This window comes from Labeo rohita, chromosome 4 (genome assembly GCF_022985175.1).
Source record: "Labeo rohita strain BAU-BD-2019 chromosome 4, IGBB_LRoh.1.0, whole genome shotgun sequence".
Taxonomy (NCBI): Eukaryota; Metazoa; Chordata; class Actinopteri; order Cypriniformes; family Cyprinidae; genus Labeo; species Labeo rohita.
The window spans coordinates 28,048,284-28,056,741 of NC_066872.1; the positions used below are offsets into that span (position 1 = coordinate 28,048,284).

At 34.9% G+C, this 8,458-nt stretch overlaps 1 long non-coding RNA gene across 1 annotated transcript; it reads right to left on the reverse strand.

The window, feature by feature from the left end:
* Positions 1–1,970: 1,970 nt before the first annotated feature.
* On the reverse strand, positions 1,971–7,225 carry LOC127163973 (uncharacterized). Its single transcript, XR_007827568.1, has 3 exons — positions 7,013–7,225; positions 3,697–3,770; positions 1,971–2,062 (listed from the first exon to the last, which is right to left on the reverse strand). It is a non-coding gene; the product is annotated as an uncharacterized LOC127163973 (long non-coding RNA).
* Positions 7,226–8,458: the final 1,233 nt, after the last annotated feature.

Genomic DNA, 8,458 nt, shown 5'->3' on the forward strand with positions numbered 1-8,458 from the left:
ATCTCTTTGTATTAAACTATGCATGCATGATGCTGTTTTGTTTATAATTGTTTAAGCAACTTACTTAATTAGATTTGATTTATAAATATTTATTATTTTATTGCTTTAATAAACGTGCATGAGTCACATTTTGCTCAATGCGCCCTCTTGTGGCCTCAAAGAGAAAAGCCAAAAGCTTTTTCCCCCTAACTAAAATTAAACCTTTTAAATTCTAATTTAATTCACATTTTAATAATATTTAAGTGCAAAATTCAAATATAGTTTTTCAGCCATTTTGACAGCCCTATTATAGGGTGGTTGTGTCCACATGCAGGCCATGGGACTACTTGGCACACCTTCAGTTAGAGGGAGAGAGAAAAACACATGTGCACTCCCATAATCAGCAGAGACCAATGCACCCAGGCAACATGAATATTATCCTGCTTGGGCTAAAGCAGAAAATCATTTAGAATGTGCTTTTGATTTAATTTTGTCTTAACAGTGACCTTTGAGTTGCCTGCAGCCTAGCAATAAATGCACATGTTAGCCAGTTGTAGATCAATCTGCATTTAACACTTTGTGGATTACAGGTTGGCGGGCTCACATCCAATCCTACAGTGCTGCATGTACAACAGTGTCCATAAACAAGACTTTTCCAGCACGTTTTATAACACAAAACAAAGCCCCGTTTATTTGTTGCATATGTCTAAAATAAATGTTAGCTCTTTTATGCATCTTGTAGGAAGCTGTACCTGGGCTACTGTGCTTGTGATATTTTTAGTCTGCTTACATTTTGTTGTGTCCACTGCCATGGCTCATTTTCTCAAAATTATGTATCCTCCATTGATTTCAGCATGCTTGATGTTTTGGCTATGCAGGTTATTACATATTTATGGAGATGCAATTTTCTCCATTTTATACTTTGACGCATTTCTTCACGCATTCTTCACAGTGCTGTTGATACACTGGACAGCTGTGGGTATGAGCATAATTGCATTTGTTTATTTCTTTATTTTATTTATTTATTCAGCCGCATGTTATCTGACGCCTTTTAACGACTGAGGAGACAAAAATAATGTGTGGAACCCGAAAACAGACACTAAGACTACTGAATCCGCTAATCACCACATTTTAAAAACAGCTGTCCACTTACTTTTTATGTTATTGTGTAGCAACAAATTTGCATAAACTGTTCTAAATTTTTTCATTTCACTCTTCCTTATTCTGTGTCTCTCAGTGTAGCAGCTGTTTTACTTCATGACAGTAAACAAGTCACATCCCGAGGATCCATTAATTTTTCTAATTTAAACTATTTCATAGTACAAAAAGACCATTTATGAAAATAAACAGGATTTCACATCACATGGGAACATCGTCACATAGCATAACAGGAAAGATAAAGAACAGGCACCTCACAAAAATGTTGTACTATTACGTGGTACCCATTAGATGTCATTCTAAACAGTAAATCTGATCATCGTACTAAAGTAACATACAAAGGTTTTCGAACTTTCGCAATATTAGATGCACAAAATATTAGATTAGCGTAAACTGAAAGATAATGTGTAGACTACACTACATATGTCTTTTGACAGCAATTCCTTTGAGAAGATTTCGCTTTTGTCAAATTTAAATTTGTAACTAAATGTAAATATTATCATTTCTTATGTATTAGAAAACAGAAGTATCTGTTTCTTATGTATTATGACATACGTCAAAATGAAATGGACTACTGAGTTTTGAGCAACCCCAGAAATTGTAGCTGGTCAGCATCGATAGACGATAAAAGAATAGACATGTTCAGTGTGATCGTTCTAAACCTTCTGATATCAAAAGACCTCAACACATGACCGCCCACATTCACACAATGACACCTACTGGGTCTATTCAGTCATGCTGAGGCAGAAATAGCAATAAAGATCCTATTATTCCTAATAAAGCCCTGAAAAGCTACACAATATAAGTAAAAAGCATAGGAAAGGTTGTCAAACCTTTAGCAGTTCCTGGATGTGTGCAGCACCTAACACTCTGCATATCCACCTGAAGGATCCTGGCATCAGAAATGAGTGGCTGAACAAAATCCCTGATCATGTGTGAGCAGAAAAAAGCACAATTTTAAATGTGAAGGGTCATTTTTCAAAATCACAGAATGGCAAAATGGCAGTTTAATCCTAAGGGTCAGAAAACAATGGTTGTTAAAAACTAAATTATGACTTTTCTTGCCACAAAAACCTTGAGTAGTTTTATAAGCGGCCCTCAAAGACTTCTAAACAAACACTAATGCAATATTTATGAGACTGAGTAGAAAGGTCAAGAAAGTTCATAGGTCAATAACTATGAAAGTTTCCCCAATTACTTAGCATTTTGTAAAACCCCATCACATATTTCAATGCTAATTATTTTAAAAAGTCAAATGAATGAATAAAATCACATAAAATAAAAGCTAATAAACACCTGAGGCTACCAAATTTCAAGATGAATTTCTGTTCAGCTGTTCAGATAAGCCTCAGGTGGTTTGATACTTCTGATTTTGACTATAATTGAGTGCCATTCAGTCTGACACCTCCAGGTGCTCACAGAAGAGACAAAATTGTATTTAAAAAGCTGCATGAGTCATGACTAATGCATTTACATACATAAAAGCCAGCAAAAGGTAGGAAGACAGGGTGAAACATGGTCAGGTAAAACTAATTTTTGCTGCGAGAAACCTTGACTAACATAATAGTCTGTTCAAGCACTTTGCAGGTCATGAAGATTTTTCATGTACAGAGGCGTGTCACTGCATTTTAACCGGCCTAGGTGCAATTATCTCAAATGATGATTATATGACATGAATTCCTCCATGATTTTCTCTTGATTGCTGATTTCTTCCAATGAAGAGGATGTGTGATCGGAGAGCAAACTATGCCAAATCCTCCATGAGCTGCCGGTGTTTTGCTAGATAGTGATAAAAGCATTGTTTAAGGTGACCTTTAGGTTAGGTGATGTTACATTATAAGCCTGGAAGCACTGTATTAACGTGGCAGATGTCCAATATAGCAATAAACATTTTGGCACTAGAGTTGGGGGAAATAAAAGTGACTTTTCATGTAAATTTGTGTAAATGCAGAAATCTGAAATGCTGATCTTATGGACAGCAGGGAGCTGACGCCACGTCAGCGCTCTCACTCCGAGATTTCTGTTGCATATGGGCCCAGGTGACTCTCATCCCCTTCAATCTATGAAGGTGACCTGAGCCAGACCTCCAGCCGTTCCTCTCTCACTCTCTCAGCACACACTTAGACTTGCTAATTCTTCTTCCTTTTCAGCACTGCACCCTGTGCAGGTCCTAGGCTCTAATAGTTTCTTTTGTGCGCTGGAAATGGAGCTCAGGCTTTGGCAGATAAGTATGGGGTGGGAGGCCATTCGGCTCATCTCTGCGGCACATCTCATTGGCCAAACATGGAGGAGAGGTGATCGCTAAGACACCGGCTTACAGCCAGGAGAGCATGATGGATACAGAGAATCCTTTAAGCCTTTAGTCAATAAGGCTACAAGGTATTGCGTGGTTATTCCCGTGGGTTGAGTTGGTAATGGGTGCTGATGGTTTGGAGGATTCACAAGTACGTGGAACTCACTGGTTATATATTTGATTTCTAACTGGTATATGTGTAAAGCACTTACATGAAATGTTATGGCCAATGTTGGGGAATATTACCTTTAAAATTGAAAAGTTACCTGCAAACTGTCAGTGCAGACAAATTTTGTCATTCCATGTTTTTCACAGTTTCACACCCACTCTGAATCGACCACTGAAAAAGAAAAGAAAAAAACATGTTATTTATGCAAGTATGTCAAATTGTTTCAACTGCCGGTCCATGTGAAGTGCTAATGATATACAGTCATTGATATACAGACAATGATATACAGTTAGCAAAAGTCTTGCGGAGCACTGGCTGTTGTCTCTTTGTGCTATCAAAAATCTCACTGGATTATTACAATTAATGGCAAAATGATTGTTTGGAAATTTAAACTGATACTTCCTACTAACACACTACAGCAAAAGATAGAAATAACTGCAACAAACAATGTGACGCTTTTACATGTTTGGTTTCAGGTGAATTCCCACTTTGTCTAGCGCGTTTAGTGTTTTCTGTCTTTTAAAGCCGTTCGTTAACGCTTTGTTCACTAAGAAAAAACGCTCACAAGATTAAACGAGCGAGTGAGCTGTCAGATTGATTCAGACTGACTCGCGAACCGATTCAGATTTGTTTGACCGACACAACAGAGTGATTCATTCACGAATCATTCTGATTTTAAATAAACATATCATATTAAACCTATTTTAGAATTATTTGTATGGTTAAGTTCTACTATATTAGCCTGTATGATTATACTAGTAATCTATAATAATAATAAGCCAAGTGGATTAAACTCTGTTTTATCTGACCACCCCTTTTTATATATGAAAAACATCCTGAATGAAAACCTTCAGAACAAAAAAAAAAAATAGAGTATAATAAAATATAAATTTAATGTGTATTTTGGATGTTTTCTTTCCAGTAGTGTGAAATGGAAGGAAAATATGATAGTCAACATTTGAAGTGGATCAAAAAAAGTTCATAAATGTTGTCCTAAGACAAGAACAGGTTTTGTTTTGATTTTAGGACAACTTTGATGAAAGGTTTGATGAACTCAACAAACAAACAAACAAAAAGCCTTTTAGCTTCCTCTTTGGTTATGTTAGCTGTTATGTTGGCCATTTAAAAAGTGTAGGTCAAGATTTGAATTCTGATACACTCACGCATTCATCATTAACAGGACACACTAATGTTTATTCCAATATTTATTACATTTTACTATAGCCTACTCTTTTCTTTTGTTGAGCTGCGTTCAAAGCTTTTGTAAATTAGCCTATTCTAAAAACACCTTTTAACATGTTAAGTGAATCCACTGAGATTCTCCGTATGTCCATTAACCAATGGCAGAAACCAACATATCTTGTTATATGTAGGATTACAACTGTCATGAATGTATGTACTTCTGAGTTTATATGAGATCTCTTTTGCTGCCTCCCTCCTCTGCTTCATCTTTCCATCCAGATTCTCATCTTATCTTTCCTCTTGGGCTTGGAGCTCCTCTGAGACCATCAGAAGATATACAAGAGACATGTGATAAAGTCAGAGATCACATGCTGTATATGATGTCTTTGACCTGAACCTGTGCACACACTGAAGAGACCCAGCTAACAGCAGCACACTTCACTTATCAACCCTTATACATGTTCTCAACCAAGCATGAAGGGCTGGATTTCTCTGTTTGAGGCCTGCGATCCACTCTAGAGTCTATATGCTTTGCAGTCTCAGAGTTTGTTGGAAGAAGAAACAACATCTTTATCTTTAAGATCACAGAACTTGTATGCAGGACTGATGGGCCTAAAATAGAGACTCTTTAGTGTAGAAAAGCATCTATCACCTCAGGGTGGGACTACAGACCCTAAACTTCTGAAGTGAACTAAGCCAGCCATTTTCCCAGAAAAGTTTTTAACACTGTACTAAATGTTCTACAGCAAATAGCCTATTTACAAAAACAAGCCACAAAAATCTATTTCCGCTGAAACGTATTCAATAAGCAGGATTCTCAGACACCCACCTGATAAAAGCTTGACTGATGTGAAGCCGATATAATTAATGTGGGTGTTTAAGAGCAACTCACAGAAATGACTGACACCCTGTAATTTTCACCGACCGCTCAAGCTATAATTTACCTCATTATGCCACACAAAGGCACTTTTTATCATTTCTGAAAAGTTTTTTTTTTTTTTTTTTTTTAGATATTTTTAATGGGGAAGGCTTTGTCGTTCTCATGCAACCACTGCAACTATGCACGCTGTTTTTCATTTTAGATGATCTCATGGGTCTTTGTAGATTATAATTATGAGCAACTGACCTCTACCGCTCACAGCCCACAAAATGAGGGATTTAAAATGTTCTTGATTTATTTTGCATTTGATTAGCTCAACACACGGTAGAGTCGTGATCATGAGCATTTTTTTAAATATATTATTGTTTGTATTTAATTCTTTTTTCCCCAAAGTTCTACAGATCCCTGATTCACCAAGACTGAAAACTTTATCTGCAAGTAGTTTTTAAAAAAGCCTGTCCACATATGGGACCCTGGACCACGAAACCAGTCATAAGGGTCAGTTTTCTAAAAAATTGAGATTTATACATCATCTAAAAATGGAATAAATAAGCTTTCAATTGATTGTTAGGATAGGACAATATTTGGCAGAGATACAACTATTTAGAATCTGTAATCTGAAGGTGCAAAAAAATTAAATATTGAGAAAACCAAATAAAGTTGTCCAAAAGAAGTTCTTAGCAATGTATATTACTAATCAAAAATTTCGTTTTGATATATTTCTAAAATAAATTTACAAAATATATTTATGGAACATGATCTTTACTTAATATCTTAATGATTTGTGGCATAAAAGAATAATCAATCATTTTGACCGATACAAGCTATTGTTGGCTATTGCTACAAATATACCCATGCTACTTATGACTGGTTTAGTGGTCCAGGGTCACATATTATCAAAGATGATCACTGGAAGAATCACTAAAACAAAAAAAATGAAATAAAACAGAAATATGACCCCAAAATAAGCTGTCAATTTAGTTCAAATTATGTAATGAATTAAAAATACACTCTTTTATAAAGTTTCATGGCTATGTTCTTACTTTTGTTAACATTGTCAGTCTTCATACTGAAGGTTTTCTTTCCATATTTCAGTTTTTTTCCCATCATTTTAAATTATTGTGCTTATTTTTGATCAGAAAACTGAAAGAAACTAGCAACACCATTGTATTGTGACTGGATTAGATGGCAACACGATTACACTTTCATTCATAATGCCAATTATTACTATATTTCTGTACTATAGTATTTATGGGACTATGGTAGTTCGAAAAATACCATGGTATTACCACAGCACAAGTAATATCAAGGTACGTTTTGGCATTTTAAACGTTTTAATGTATTTGTTTACCTGAGGCGAGTCGTTCACAAGCTGCACGTGCAGGCGTTGAACTTCACACATCTTCAACAAACGATGTGACGCTTTTACATGTTTGTTTTCAGGTTCAGGTAAGACGAATTTACACTTTGTCTAGCGCGTTTCGTGTTTTTTGTCTTTTAAAGTCGTTCAATAACGTTTTATTTACTAAAAGACACTCAACACCCGCTGTCAGAACGATTCAGACTGAATCGCAAACCGATTCAGACTCGTTTGACCGACACAACAGAGTGATTCATTCGTGAATCGTTCTGATTTTAAATAAACACATCATATTAAACCTATTTTAAAATTATTTGTATGATTAAATTATGTATTAACTGACAATCGCCTAGCATGTTTATTAGCCTGTATGATTATACTAGTAATCCGTAATAATAATAAATAATAAAAGTGGATTAAACTCTGTTTATCTGACCACCATTTTTAAATACATATTAAAAACATCCTGAATGAAAACCTTCAGAACAAAAAATAAAGTATAATAAAACATGGATGTTTTCTTTTGGATGTTTTCTTTCCAGTAGTGTGAAATGGAAGCAAAATATGGTAGTCAATATTTAAAGTGGATTAAAGAAGTTCATAAACGACAAGAACATCACTTTAAATTATTGTGTTTATATTTTTGATCAGAAAATTGATAGTAACTAGCAACACCAAAAACAAAATGTCTAGCACATTCAATAAACGCATGATATGAAAAATATCATTTTATCTGACTGTGGTGAAAGTTTAATACTAGTCTGAATAATTGATAACAAATATCTGACTTTTTTTTTGTATCTCATGGTTTGGATTCCTCATAAACTTTTTTTCTGTATCTTATTTTGACCCATTTGTTTATGTAAAAAAAATTATGTTCACGAAGGGCAAAAGTAGCAAAAACTGGACAGTATGTGAGCCCTTCACAATCTTAATAGAAAAAAACTGATATAAAGTCATGGCATAGCTTTAATATTTCTGTGACTGCATAAATCCAAGTAATAATTCAAATGGATTATAAATTCAATGTCTCTGTTACTCCAGAAAATCAGTAATGAGGTGCTTTGACAGTTACAGATTTGAAAAACAAAAGGGCAGGAATAAAGAACCTTGAACTCTAACACAAAGAACCATTTTAGCATAAAAGGGTTCTTTAAGATGCTATGATTCTAAATACATTACTACATGTTAAAAAAAACAAACAAACATATTTTTTTAAGAGTGTACCAATTTGCTACAAAAAATGGTTTTACCAAAAATAGGTGTTTTGCATTTTGCTGATGGGAATTGTTTCCCAGCATACTGTGTAGTCTATTTAAAGTAAAGAGGTAAAATGTTCTCACTAATCAAATCACCTCATCTCATCAACATAGCGAGAGTTTTAATCTACTGCAATTCTTCATCTGCCAGAGGGCACAAATCCACTGACGTCTTTTG